Raw genomic sequence first — 15,617 nt, 5'->3', positions numbered from 1 at the left:
TAATGTAACACGGAGACTGATGCACCATCACATAAAAACTCACATTTCTCCCAATTTGCTTCCTGTCCCGTTATAAATCCAAATCCAAACTCATAGAGCCAGGAAGGCTGACTGACGTTCACATAAACCAATCACCCGCTGAGTTCCCATTTGAGCGACAGTCAGCACAGCCAATGAAAGCAGGGGTCAGTGTTATATCTGAGTTACGATAGGCTGGAGGAAATCGGCCCATGATCAGCCCCGCCTCTTCCGCTCCATCGCCATGGCGGAGAACAGCGATTCGCTTCTGTCGGTGTCGCCGGCCTCGGCGCCCACAAGGACGGGTGTGATTCCCCTTCGCGCCTCGGTGGGTCTGTTTCGGTGACGTCTGTGGTGGCTGACGAAACATGCTTTGACAGGGAGCGAGCGAGGACAAATGACTACAACTCCCAGAAGGCCCCGCTGATGACGTTGAGGTGTTGTTCACGGGTAAGGTATAACAGCAAAATGGAGGAAAATGTAATGCATTACGTTTTCTGTACTGTGTCGTGCCTTCAATGAAAAATTAAATTAAAAGAGATTCCAGCGAGGAATAGATAGAACATAGAACAATACAGCACAGTACAGGCCCTTCGGCCCACAATGTTGTGCCGACCCTTAAACTCTGCCTCCCTAAGCTTAAATTCCTCCATATACCTGTCCAGTAGTCTCTTAAACTTCACTGGTGTATTTTCCTCCACCACTGACTCGGGCAGTGTATTCCACGCACCAACCACTCTCTTGAGTATAAAATCTTCCTATAATATCCTCCTTGAACTTCCCTCCCCTTACCTTATAGCCATGTCCTCTTGTATTGAGCAGTGGTGCACTGGGGAAGAGGCGCTGGCTATCTATCTATTCCCCTTAATATCAACTATATCTCTATCATTTCTCCTCTCATCCTCCTTCTCTCCGGAGAGTAAAGCCCTAGCTCCCTTAATCTCTGATCATAATCCATGCTCTCTAAATCAGGCAGCATTCTGGTAAAACTCCTCTGTACCCTTTCCAGTGCTTCCACATCCTTCTTATGGTGAGGTGACCAGAACTGGACAGAGTACTCCAAGTGTGGCCCAACCAGAGTTTTATAGAGCTTCATCATTACATCGCGTCTCTTAAACTCTATCCCTCGACTTATGAAAGCTAAGACCCCATAAGCTTTCTTAAATACTCTGTCTACCTGTGAGGCAACTTTCAGGGATCTGTGGACATGTAGCCCCAGATCCCTCTGCTCCTCCACACTTCGAAGTATCCTGCCATTTACTTTGTACTCTGCCTTGGAGTTTGTCCTTCCAAAGTGTACCAACTCACACTTCTCCAAGTTGAACTCTATCTGCCACTTCTCAGCCCACTCCTGCATCCTATCAATGTCTCTCTGCAATCTTTGAAAATCCTCTGCACTATCCACAACACCACCAACCTTTGTGTCTTCTGAAAACTTGCCAACCCATCCTTCTACCCCCACATCCAGGTCGTTAATAAAAATCTCGAAAAGTAGGGGTCCCAGAACTGATCCTTGTGGGACACCACTAGTCACAACCCTCCAATCCAAATGTACTCCCTCCACCACAACTCTCTGCTTTCAGCAGGCAAGCCAATTCTGAATCCACCTGGTCAAACATCCCCGGATCCCATGCCTTCTGACTTTCTGATTAAGCCTACCGTGTGGAACCTTATCAAATGCATTACTAAATCCATGTAGATCACATCCACTGCACTACCCTTATCTATATACCTGGTCACCTCCTAAAAGAACTCCATCAGGCTTGTTAGACACGATCTGCCCTTCAGAAAGCCATGTTGACTGTCACTGATCAGACCATGATTCTCTAAATGCCAATAAATCCTATCTTTGTGAATCTTTTCCAACAGCTTTCCCACCACAGATGTAAGGATCAATGGTCTATAATTATCCAGACTATCCCTACGACCCTTTTTGAACAAGGGGACAACATTCGCCTCCCTCCAATCCTCCGGTACCATTCCCGTGGACAATGAGGACATAATGATCCTAGCCAGAGGCTCAGCAATCTATTTCCTCGCCTCGGATGCAGAACTGGGAAGTGGCAGAGGGAGTTCAACACAGATGAAGAGGTTCATTTCTGCAGGTCAAGTTTAAACACAGAATAAAATATTAATGGTAAGACTCTTGGCAGTGTGGAGGGTCAGAGAGATCTTGGGGTCCATGTCCATACGACATTCAAAGCTGCTGTGGAAGTTGGCAGTGTTGTTAGGAAGGCGTCTGGTGTGATGGCCTTCATCAACCGTGGGATTGAGTTCAAGAGCTGTGAGGTGATGTTGAAGCTATATTTCTCCCAACCTGTACATAAGTAATTGTAATAAGATGATGAGAGGCTTTGACCATGTGGATAACCAGAGGCATTTTCCCAGGCTTGAAGTGACTAACACGAGGGGACGTAGTTTTAAGCTGCTTGGAAGTCGGTACCGAGGGAATGTCAGGGGTAAGTTTCTTACACAGAGAGTGGTGGGTGCATGGAATGCACTGCCTGCAGCGATGGTGGAGGTGGATACAATAGGATATTTTCAGAGACTCTTAGATAGGTTCATGGAGCTTAGAAACATAGAGAGATATACGATCAGGAAATCCTAGGCAGTCTCTAGAGTAGGTTACATGGTCGGTACAACATTGTGGGCTGAAGAGCCTGTAATGTGCTGTAGATTTCTGTGTTCTGTGTCAAAGACAGGCAGAGGGATAAGTTTAAAAGGACAGGAGGACAGCATGGAAAGGTTGGGCCGAAGGGCCTGTGTTAGTGCCGTAAGGGAGGGGTTCTGTCCCTACCATCGACTCTATTCCCCTCAACAGATGCTGCCTGACTTGACAACGTTCTTGAAAAGTTGCATTCAGTTCCGCTTAGCATTCTGTACAAAGGATGTTTTGTGCTGGAAGAGTGCAGAGGAGATTCATCATGATTGAGGGGGCTTCTGTTCATAAGTCCTTAAGGCATAGGAACAGAATTAGGCCATTCAGCCCATTGAGTCAGCCACCTTTCCATCATGGCTGATCCCAGATCGCACTCAATTCCAGATATCTGACCTCCCGCCATATCCTTTGATGCCCTGACTGATCAGGAAACGACCAACTTCCGCCTTGAATATACCCACTCACTCGGCCTCCACCGCAGTCTGTGGCAGAGCATTCCACAGATCCAATACACCTTGGCTAATAAAAAAATAAGCTACTTACCTCTGTTTGTAAAGGTGGCCCCTCGACTTTGTGGCTGTGCCCCACCACAGGAAATACCTTCTCCACATCCACCTTATCCAGTCCTTTCAACATTCGGTAGGTTTCAATGAGATGCCCCCACATTTTTCAGAATTCCAGTGAGCACAGGGTCAAAGCTGCCAAGTGCTCTTCATTCCCAAAATCATCTTTCTGAACCTCCTCTGGACTCTCTCCAATGACAACACATCCTGTCTGAGATGAGGGGCCCCACACTGTTGACAATACTCCAAGTGCGGCCTGACTCGTGTCTTATAAAGCCTCAGCATTATCTCGTTGCTGTTATATTCATTGGACTGTGTTGATCTACAGGGCAGCGGGGCCCCGGGGATCGGGGGGAGACTCGGGCAGCGGGGCACCGGGGATCGGGGGGAGACTCGGGCAGCGGGGCCCCGGGGATCGGGGATGGGAGACTCGAGCAGCGCTGGGGATCGGGGGGAAGACTCGGGCAGCGCGGCCCCGGGGATCGGGGGGAGACTCGGGCAGCCGGGCCCCGGGGATCGGGGGGAGACTCGGGCGGCGCGGCCCCGGGGATCGGGGGGAGACTCGGGCAGCGCGGCCCCGGGGATCGGGGGGAGACTCGGGCAGCGCGGCCCCGGGGATCGGGGGGGAGACTCGGGCAGCCGGGCCCCGGGGATCGGGGGGAGACTCGGGCAGCGGGGCCCCGGGGATCGGGGGGAGACTCGGGCAGCGGGGCCCCGGGGATCGGGGATGGGAGACTCGAGCAGCACTGGGGATCGGGGGAGACTCGGGCAGTGGGGCCCCGGGGATCGGGGAAAGGCCGCTGGGCCTCAGGCGCGGTCGGGTGGCCGACACGAACCTTTCCTGTGGTTTGACTCGACGAAAGTGGATGGACATCTAATGTCTCCCCAAGGGTTTTACGCTGGACCGAGAGCAGAGAGACCCCTGGCCCTTGACTCCTCAGACAGGGGCTCTCATGGCCCGCCTCAAAGGGCCTAATTGGGCAGACGAGCTTCCCTGGGTCCTGCTTGGAATCCGCACGGCGCTCAGAGAAGATCTGCACACCCCGTCGGTTGAGTTGGTGTACGGCACGCCCCTGGTCGTCCCCGGGGAGTTCATACCAGCCCCAAGGGGGCAAGAGGAAGAACCCGCAGCAGTCCTGAGCAGACTACGCAAGAGGCTCGGCAACCTGGCCCCCATACCCACTTCGCAGCATGGACAGAACCCGACCTGCGTACCCAAAGACCTGCGAAACTGTAAGTTTGTTTTTGTACGACAGGGCGGACATCGGGCACCGCTACTGCGGCCCTACAAGGGGCCGTTTAATGTGATCAGGAACAACGGGTCCACGTTCGTGCTGGACATTGGGGGGAGAGAGGAGGTTTTCTCGGTGGACCAACTCAAACCGGCCCATGTGGAGGTGGCGCAGCCGGTCTAGATTCCGGCATCGTGGCGCAGAGGCAGACCTCCCAAACAGAGTCCGGCCCAGACTGTGGACATTGGGGGGGGGGGTGTATCGCCGGTTCTGGGGGGTGGGGTATGTGGCGACCCACTTCCCAGCGCACTCGAACCGGCTCACAAAGTGGTGCATTGAGGCCGGTCCCAAAAAGGGCGCCAAGCCTGCTGGGGAAAAGCCAGGAGATCGTGAGGAGGGAGGGCTTCATGTTTCTGGACAATTGGGCTTTGTTCCCGGGAAGGTGGGGCCTGTTCCGACGGGACGGTTTGCCCCTGAACTGGAGAGGAACTAACATCCTTGCGGGTAGATTTGTTAGTGCTGCTTGTGGGGGGGGGGGGGTAAAAAAGATTTGCAGAGGGAGGGGAACCAGAATGTTAGAGCAGATAGTGAGGTGGAGGAGGATAAAGGTCATGCGAGGACTGCATGTATAGACAGAAATCAAAGGTTTGTACATTAGGTTGTAAATTAATTTTCAGAGCTTTAGAAATTGTAGAAAATAAAGATTTCCAGAAAGATTTTGATGAAGAACATGACCAGAACATATGTGAAAAAGTGGCTACTTCAGTTTTACACCTATCGCAATAATTGTCTATGTTAGGAAATATTTTGGATAGTCTCTCCTTTGTTAAATAGTAACAGTGAACAATTTTAAAATGAATTAAACACTGATTGGCACATATTAAAGAAGATTTGACCATCTTCATTAACAAAGGTCATATTAAGTTCTCTCTCCCAAACTTGTTTAATCTTTAGTGATTAAGGGGATCTGCTTTTTTTTTGCAGATTTATTTATTTTTATTATCATTTATTTTGTCATGGTTGATTGATGACTTTTGAAGAGTTAATTAGCAAATATTCTCTCTCTCATACACACTTACTGTAATATCTTCAGGTTAGACTTTTTTTTACAAAAAATAATTATCTAAGTTCCCATATATGCAAGAATCTGATTTGTTGGATACTATTTTAAATATGATTCCTTCAGTAAGAGAATTTGTAATTCTCATTGATAGAATTTATAATTTATTTTTAATACATTAATACAAAAAGATAACCTCCCACCTAAGGTTTATACATGATAGAATTATTTGTTGTTTCAGACGTGATAGAGGGGGAGGGATGAAAGGGGGAGGAGTGGCATTACTAGTCAGGGAAAATATCACAGCTGTGTGTAGACAGGACAGCCCGGAGGGCTTGTCTACAGAGGTCATATGCGTGTAGCTGAGGAACGGGAATGGTGTGACCACACTAATAGGGGTGTATTATAGACCGCCCAATAGTCAGAGAGAATTGGAGGAGCAAACCTGTATAAAGATAGAAGACCGATGTAAGAAACAGGAAGTTGTAATAGTCGGGGATTTTACCTTTCCTCATATTGACTGGGACTCCCAAACTGTAAAAAGACTAGATGGCTTGGAGTTTGTGAAATGTTTTCAGGAAAGTTTTCTAAATCAATATATAGAGGTACCTACGAGAGAGGATGCAATACTTGATCTCCTATTAGGAAACCAGACAGGTCGGGTGACAGAAGTATGTGTAGGCGAACATTTTGGGTCCAGTGACCATAATGTCATTAGTTTCAAGTTAATTATGGATAAGGATGGGTCTGGTCCTCAAGTTGAGGTTCTAAATTGGAGAAGGGCCAATTTTGTGGAAATGAAAAATGATCTAGGAAGAGTGGATTGGGATAAGTTTTTTTCTGGCGAGGATGTGTTCAGTAAGTGGAAGGCCTTCAAAGGCGAAATTTTGAGAGTGCAGAGTTTGCATGTTCCTGCCAGGATTAAAGGCAAAGTTAACAGGCCTCGGGAACCTTGGTTTTCAAGGCATATTGGCGATCTGGTTAAGAAAAAGGGAGAGGTGTATAGCAGGTATAGGCAACAAAGAACAAATGAGTTACTTGAAGAGTATAGAAAACGTAAGAAAATACTAAAGAAGGAAATCAGGAAGGCAAAAAGACATGAGGTGGCTTTGGCAGATAATGTGAAGGGAAAACCCAAAGGATTTCTACAAATATATTGAGAGTAAATGGATAGTAAGGGACAGAATTGGTCCCCTAGAAGATCAGAGTGGTCGTCTATGTGTGGAGCCTCACGAGATGGTGGAGATCTTAAACAGTTTTTTGCATCAGTATTTACTCAGGAAACTGGCATAGTGTATATGGAAGGAAGGGAAACAAGCAGTAGTGTCATGGAACATTTGTAGATTAAAGAGGAGGAGTTGCTTGCTGCCTTACAGTGAATAAAGGTAGATAAATCCCCCGGGCCTGACTTGACATTTCCTCGGACCTTGAGAGAGACTAGTGTAGAAATTGCAGGGGACCTGGCAGAAATATTTAAAATGTCCCCAGCTACCTGTGCAGTGCCGGAGGATTGGAGGGTAGCTCATGTTGTTCCGTTGTTTTAAAAAGGCTCCAATAGTAAACCAGGTAATTACAGGCCAGTGAGCCTGACATCAGTAGTAGGTAAATTATTGGAAGGTGTTCTGAGAGATCGGATATACAAGTATTTGGACAGCCAAGGGCTGATAGTCAGTATGGCTTTGTGTGTGGTAGATCGTGTTTAACAAATCTTGTAGAATTTTTCGAAGAGGTTACCAAGAAAGTAGATGAAGGAAAGGCTGTGGATGTTGTCTGCATGAACTTTAGTAAGGCCTTTGACAAGGTCCCACATGGGAGGTCAGAAGGTTCAGACACTAGGTATCCACAGAGAGGTTGGAGACTGGATTCGAAATTGGCTGTGTGGGAAAAGACAGAGAGTGGTAGTGGATGATTACTTCTCAGACTGGAGGCCTGTGACTAGTGGTGTGCCTCAGGGATCTGTGCTTGGACCATTGTTGTTTGTTGTCTATATCAATGATATAGATGTGGTCAATTAGATCAGCAATTTTGCTGTTGACACCAAGATTGGAGGCGTTGTGGACAGCGAGGAAGGCTTTCAAAGCTCGCCGAGGGATCTGGACCAACTGGAAAAATGGGCCAGAAAATGACAGATGGAATTTAATGCAGACATTAAATTCTGCATGAGGTGAGGTGAGGTGAGGTGTGAGGTGTTGCATTTTGGAAGGACAAACCAAGGTAGGACATACACAGTAAATGGTAGGGCACAGAGGAGTGCAGAGGAACAAAGGGATCTGGGAGTTCAGGTACATAATTCCCTGAAAGTGGCGTCACAGGTAGACAGGGTTGTAAAGAAGGCCTTTGGCATCCTAGCATTCATAAATCAAAGTACTGAGTACAGGAGTTGGGATGTTCTGCTGAGGTTGTATAAGGCATTGGTGAAGCCAGATTTGGAGTATTATCTGCAGTTCTGGTCACCTAACTATAGGAAGGATATCAGTAAGATTGAAAGAGTGCAGAGAAGATTTACTAGGATGTTGCCAGGTCTTCGGGAGTTGAGTTACAGGGAAAGATTGAACAGGTTAGGACTTTATTCCTTGGGTGTAGAAGAATGAGGGGGGGATTTGATAGAGGTTTACAAAATTATGAGGGGTATAGACAGTAAATGTGAGTAGGTTCTTTCCACTTAGATTCGGAAAGATAAAAACAGGAGGACATGGTTTTAGGGTGAAAGCGGAAAGGTTTAAGGGGAACATGAGGAGGAACTTCTTCACTCAGAGAGTGGTGGGAGTGTGGAACGAGCTGCTATCTGACGTGGTAAATGCGGGCTCACTCTTAAGTTTTAAGAATAAATTGGATAGACGCATGGATGGGAGAGGTCTGGAGGGTTACGGACTGGGTGTAGGTCAATGGGACAAGCGGAATAAAGTTTCCGCACAGACTAGAAGCGCCAAAATGGCCTGTTTTCTGTGCTGTAGTGTTCTATGGTTCTATGGAGTGAAATAAACACGACATGAGAATTATCGATCGATTAATTTAAGCTCGTTCACCGCATCCGTCAACCGAACAGAAACATCGGGAATTCAGCAGCTGATGGGGGCGGCGGGTCCTGAGCTCTCCCGGGTCCTAAAATCCACCCGTAAAGAGACAGGTTACTGGGACAAGTGGGGGCGGTGCTTAACGGAGAAGACAGTGAAGATTATTCATTAAGTTCATCTTCCATTTCTTTGTCCCCCATTACTACTTCACCAGCATCATTTTCCAGTGGTCTAGTATCAACTCTCATCTCCCTTTCAATCTTCATGTAACTGAAAACTAAACTTTTAGTATCCTGATTTATATTATTGGCCAGTTTGCCCTCATATTTCGTCTTGACCATTCTTATGGCTTTTTTCATTGCCTTTTGTTGGATTTTAAGAGCATCTTAATAATCCAACATCTCACTCACCTTTGCTACCCTATATGTCATTTCCTTAGGCTTAACACAATTATTACATGCCTTTTCCAGCTCAAACTGTGAATTGATTTAAAGTCAGTCCCATAATTGAATAAAGTTTTTATCTGAAAACTATCTACCCTCGCAAAGATTGTACTGAAGACTGCATTTGATTTTTGTTCAGCCTTGTATGCTTCACATTGAGATAGTATGTGTTTCGACAGTTTCATAATGACAAAATGTACACAACACAGAATGAAGTTTTCCAATTAGTTACAAGGCATAATTAAGCATAGTGTGGACATTTCTATGTCATGTCCATATCATTCCTTCCCTTGTTTTAAGCTCCTCTTCTATAAACCCAACAGGTTTATGTATTCTGTAAACGTGTCTGTCCTTATGTCCATTATCCTACGTCTTGCCATAAGCCCCTAATTCTTAACACCACCAACCCTTTAGCTTCTAATTTGCTAAGTGGAAGGTCTATATCCACAGCTTAACATTTAACAGCTTTTGGTGCTAAACAGTCAACACCATCATTTCCCTCAACGGTGTGATGTGCAGGGCCCATAATGTGCAGACATATAAATCAAACTTTATATATGAAATACTGTTCTATATGAAATTCTGAGCTTCTGCCAGAATGACCTGTTTAAGACTCCTCAAAGCCGAAATGTATTCTGAGCAAATTATATGGACCAATTTTCTCCACCCACTGTAAGCCTAAACTGTTGGCAAAGAATTCTGCTTCCTATGCTGATAAATGGCTATAAGTCATCTCTTTATCATTACCTGCAACTCAGGCACACAGAAACAGCCACACCAACATCCCCAGTTAACTTTTCTTTTGATTCATCTGTAGAAATGGTTACTGTATGATACTAACTTTCATTAATTTACTGATGAACCAACAGACTCTCAGGCAGAACCGAATCCGATCGTGTAACCTAAAATCAACTGAAGTCATTGGAAAAAACAAGGTGGGGTTACAAAGAAAGCTACAGTGGGACATATTGTATCATCAAATACACCCGTATTCCCAGCGTGATAAGAACCCAGCCAGCCAAAACAAAAAACACTCTTCTTGTGATGACCCCAACCGTCCTCCAGCACACCTTTAACAGAATGATCATTTCCTTGCCCCCGCAAATTAATCCAATATGTTGACATCAACTTGAACCTCTGTTACTTTGAGGGCAATTGTCCCATTGCAATCAGTAAAGCCAAAACAGAAAACAACATTACTGCACCAGAACACAATCTTAAAACTGTAATTGTATCAAATACAAGCATTTTTAATTTGAAGATGAAGCTGATCCATAAGCCACACAGACAGAATCAAGAACAGATCAAATTAAACAAATATAATTGGTCAACAAAGATTTTCATGTTGCATCCAAGAATACCCACTTAGATGCCTGAGGAGATTTGAAGCTCCTTTACATTTATCAATTATTTTACTGATAGGTGCTTCCATGTCAGCTGGTTATCCATCCACATACTGAGAAATCTTACCACTGACACTTCCTCAAGATAGTAATCATTTAATTTATAATCAAGTGCAAGTCTATTAATCCTGCTTGTAAACCACGTAATGTGTTTTAACGACTGAAAGCTTAAAATCCTCATCAATCTGCCCACTGTTTGACCTATTAATTGTAAATTGCAATTAATACCTCTATTCTATAAAGCTACATCATCTGTATATTGTGATTTACCCAGGGTATCCCATTTTCCCATCTCAGAGAAAATATCATTAATCATAATATTAAATAATGAAGGGCTACAAATACTGCCTTGTGGGATCCCATTCTCTATCTCATAGAAACACAAACATAACATGCCGACCCGTACTTGCACAGTCCGTCCAAATAAAAAACTCTGAAAAATTATACTATGTCCCTCTCACTCCTAATTTAATCAAAAGTCCTTTCTTCCATATAATTTCCCTTTTCAGTATCAAGAAATACTGCTATTACAACATCTTTATTTAATTGTGCTTTCCGAATATCATCTTCCAAACCTAAAACTGAATCTAATGTCATTTCACCCTTCCAAAATCCACTCTAATGAAACACTTCATCACCACTCTTTCCAAAATATAATTCAAGTGCTTGATTACCATACATTGCATAAGTTTACATAAATGAGACATTCACGATATAGGCCCTTAACTAGGATAAAATGGGGATTTAATATTTTCAGAAAAGAGAGTTATATACAATTACAATTTCAAATATCACTCTTTCCTGAGGACACCTGACCTGCATTATTAATAGACTTCTTAAATTCATACAAAGAAATCTCTCCCTCAGTGATACTGTCATTGCTACAGCTGACTTCCAGCACATCGGGGTATTCACTGAAAAACATATCCCAACATTGTTTAACTTCTTCACTTAAATTATCCTGATTATTAATGTTAGCAAATGACCCAGCCAGTAACACAACCTTCCCTGTTTTAGTAACAATCATTTTGCCCTCATTAATCAACACTGGAATATTATGATCCCCACAAATCCCATTTTCGAAAACATATCCCAAACAATTCCAAGTTTGATATCCCTTCCAATATTATCTCTATATAACCTCCAGTAAATCACCTACTTCCTCACCACGGCCTTTGCCCTTTTAATGTTAATAATGTAACTCGGAGACTGATGCACCATCACATAAAAACTCACATTTCTCCCAATTTGCTTCCTGTCCCGTTATAAATCGAAATCCAAACTCATAAAGACAGGAAGGCTGACTGACGTTCACATAAACTAATCACCTTCTGAGTTCCCATTTGAGCGACAGGCACTGTAGCCAGTGACAGCAGGGGTCAGTGTTATGTCTGAGCGATGAAAGGTTGGAGGAAATCAGCCCATGATCAGCCCCTCCTCTTCCGCTCCATCGCCATGGCGGTGATCAGCGAGTCGCTTCTGTCGGTGTCGCCGGCCTCGGCGCCCACAAGGACGGGTGTGATTCCCCTTCGCGCCTCGGTGGGTCTGTTTCGGTGACGTCTGTGGTGGCTGACGAAACATGCTTTGACAGGGAGCGAGCGAGGAAAATGACTACAACTCCCAGAAGGCCCCACTGATGACGTTGTGGTGGTGTTTAGGGGTAAGGTATAAAAGCAAAATGGAGGAAAATGTAATGCATTACGTTTTCTGTACTGTGTCGTGCCTTCAATAAAAAATTAAATTAAAAGAGAGATTCCAGCTAGAAATAGATAGAACATAGAACCATACAGCACAGTACAGGCCCTTCGGCCCACAATGTTGTGCCGCCACTTAAACTCTGCCTCCCTAAACTTAAATTCCTCCATATATCTGTTTAGTAGTCTCTTAAACTTCACTAGTGTATCTGCCTCCACCACTGACTCGGGCAGTGCATTCCACGCACCAACCACTCTCTGAGTATAAAATCTTCCTCTATTATCCTCCCTTGAACTTCCCTCCCCTTACCTTAAAGCCATGTCCTCTTGTATTGAGCAGTGGTGCCCTGGGGAAGAGGCGCTGGCTGTCCACTCTATCTATTCCCCTTAATATCAACTATACCTCTATTATTTCCCCTCTCATCCTCCTTCTCTCCAGAGAGTAAAGCCCTAGCTTCCTTAATCTCTGATCATATTGCACACCCTCTAAACCAGGCAGCATTCTGGTAAATCTCCTCTGTAACCTTTCCAATGCTTCCACATCCTTCTTATAGTGAGGTGACCAGAACTGGACAGAGTACTCCAAGTGTGGCCCAACCAGAGTTTTATAGAGCTGCATCATTACACCGCGACTCTTAAACTCTGTCCCTCGACTTATAAAAGCTAACACCCCATAAGCTTTCTTAACGACTCTGTCTACGTGTGAGGTAACTTTCAGGGAACTGTGGACATGGAGACCCAGATCCCTCTGCTCCTCCACACTTCCAAGTATCCTGCCATTTACTTTGTACTCTGCCTTGGAGTTTGTCCCTCCAAAGTCTACCACCCCACGCTTCTCCAGGTTGAACTCTATCTGCCACTTCTCAGTCCACTCCTGCATCCTATCCTCTGCAATCTTTGACAATTCTCTGCACTATCCACAACACCACCAACCTTTGTGTCTTCTGCAAACTTGCCAACCCATCCTTCTACCCGCACATCCAGGTCGTTAATAAAAATCACGAAAAGTAGAGGTCACAGAACTGATCCTTGTGGGACACCACTAGTCACAACCCTCCAATCCGAATGTACTCCCTCCACCACAACTCTCTGCTTTCTGCAGGCAAACCAATTCTGAATCCACCTGGTCAATCATCCCTGGATCCCATGCCTACTGACATTCTGAATAAGCCTACCGTGTGGAACCTTATCAAATGCATTACTAAAATCCATGTAGATCACATCCACTGCAATACCCTCATCTATATGCCGGGTCACCTCCTAAAAGAACTCCATCAGGCTTGTTAGACACGATCTGCCCTTCAGAAAGCCATGCTGACTGTCACTGATCAGACCATGATCTCTGAATGCCAATAAATCTTATCTTTGTGAATCTTTTCCAACAGCTTTCCCACCACAGATGTAAGGCTCAATGGTCTATATCCGGACTATCCCTACTACCCTTTTTGAACAAGGGGACAACGTTCGCCTCCCTCCAATCCTCCGGGACCATTCCCGTGGACAATGAGGACATAATGATCCTAGCCAGAGGCTCGGCAATCTATTTCCTCGCCTCGGATGCAGAACTGGGAAGTGGCAGATGGAGTTCAACACAGATGAAGAGATTCATTTCTGCAGGTCAAATTTGAACACAGAATATAATATTAATGGTAAGACTCTTGGCAGTGTGGAGGGTCAGAGAGATCTTGGGGTCCATGTCCATACGACACTCAAAGTTGCTGTGGAGGTTGGCAGTGTTGTTAGGAAGGCGTCTGGTGTGATGGCCTTCATCAACCGTGGGATTGAGTTCAAGAGCTGTGAGGTGATGCTGAAGCTATATTTCTCCTAACCTGTACATAAGTAATTGTAATAAGATGATGAGAGGCTTTGACCATGTGGATAACCAGAGGCATTTTCCCAGGCTTGAAGTGACTAACACGAGGGGACGTAGTTTTAAGCTACTTGGAAGTCGGTACTGAGGGAATGTCAGGGGTAAGTTTCTTACACAGAGAGTGGTGGGTGCATGGAATGGGCTGCCTGCAGCGATGGTGGAGGTGGATACAATAGGATATTTTAAGAGATTCTTAGATAGGTACATGGAGCTTAGAAACATAGAGGCATATACGATCAGGAAATCCTAGGCAGTCTCTAGAGTAGGTTACATGGCCGGTACAACATTGTGGGCTGAAGAGCCTGTAATGTGCTGTAGATTTCTGTGTTCTGTGTCAAAGACAGGCAGAGGGATTAGTTTAAATGGACAGGAGGACAGCATGGTAAGGTTGGGCCGAAGGGCCTGTGTTAGTGCCGTAAGGGAGCGGTTCTGTCCCAACCATCGACTCTATTCCCCTCAACAGATGCTGCCTGACTTGACAACGTTCTTGAAAAGTTACATTCAGTCCCGCTTAGCATTCTGTACAAAGGATGTTTTGTGCTGGAAGAGTGCAGAGGAGATTCATCATGATTGAGGGGGCTTCTGTTCATAAGTCCATAAGGCATAGGGACAGAATTAGGCCATTCAGCCCATTGAGTCAGCCACCTTTCCATCATGGCTGATCCCAGATCGCACTCAATTCCAGATATCTGACCTCCCGCCATATCCTTTGATACCCTGACTGATCAGGAAACGATCAACTTCCGCCTTGAATATACCCAAACACTCGGCCTCCACCGCAGTCTGTGGCAGAGCATTCCACAGATCCAATACACCTTGGCTAATACAAAAAATAAGCTACTTACCTCTGTTTGAAAAGGTGGCCCCTCGACTTTGTGGCTGTGCCCCACCACAGGAAATACCTTCTCCACATCCACCTTATCCAGTCCTTTCAACATTCGGTAGGTTTCAATGAGATGCCCCTGCATTTTTCTGAGTTCCAGTGAGCACAGGGTCAAAGCTGCCAAGTGCTGCTCATGTTTTAACTCCTTCATTCCCGAAACCATCTTTCTGAACCTCCTCTGGACTCTCTCCAATGACAACACATCCTGTCTGAGATGTGGGGCCCAACACTGTTGACAATACTCCAAGTGTGGCCTGACTCGTGTCTTATAAAGCCTCAGCATTATCTCGTTGCTGTTATTTTCATTGGGCGAAATTGGACTGTGATGATCTACAGGGGGATCTTGGAATCCGAGTTCATAACTCCCGGATAGTGGTTCCATTGTCAGGCAGTTATGCTGCAGTTGCATAAATCTCTAGTTTAACCACATCTGGAGAATTGCATTCGAATGCAGGAATAATTCGGAGGTTTTGGGTGGTGAGTGGAAGAGGCTTAACAGGATGCTGCCTGAATAAAGTGAGACCGGAGAAACTAGGGTAATTTTCTCCAGAGTGGCAGAGGCTGAGGGAGGTCTGACAGATGTTTACAGGAACGTGAGAGGCACAGAGTGGACAGCCGGGATTTTTTCTCTAAGGAGGAAATGTCCAATGCCAGTGGGCATGCACTTCAGGAGAAAGGGGGAACACATCCTCATTGGACCTTTTTGCACTATTTATGTATTTTGTAATTTAGTGTAGTGTTGTATCTTTTCTCTGCATAGCTGCTGTTGAAAAAAAAA

General features: G+C 45.4%; 1 long non-coding RNA gene across 2 annotated transcripts in view; it reads left to right on the top strand.

The window, feature by feature from the left end:
• The window catches only part of LOC140720173 (uncharacterized), a 914,213-nt gene extending 900,484 nt beyond the window's left edge, over positions 1 to 13,729 (top strand). The window contains exons 2-3 of one of the 2 annotated variants that reach the window (XR_012097118.1): positions 1,888 to 2,123; positions 13,472 to 13,729. This is a non-coding gene — a long non-coding RNA (uncharacterized lncRNA). Of the gene's footprint in view, positions 1 to 1,887; positions 2,160 to 13,471 lie in introns of those variants that run through there. The other variant, XR_012097117.1, reaches the window with a different exon arrangement.
• Positions 13,730 to 15,617: the final 1,888 nt, after the last annotated feature.

This window comes from Hemitrygon akajei, unplaced genomic scaffold (assembly GCF_048418815.1).
Source record: "Hemitrygon akajei unplaced genomic scaffold, sHemAka1.3 Scf000037, whole genome shotgun sequence".
NCBI classification, from domain to species: domain Eukaryota; kingdom Metazoa; phylum Chordata; class Chondrichthyes; order Myliobatiformes; family Dasyatidae; genus Hemitrygon; species Hemitrygon akajei.
The sequence above is the reverse complement of the archived record's forward strand: the minus strand, read 5'-3'. Positions and strand labels throughout refer to the sequence as shown.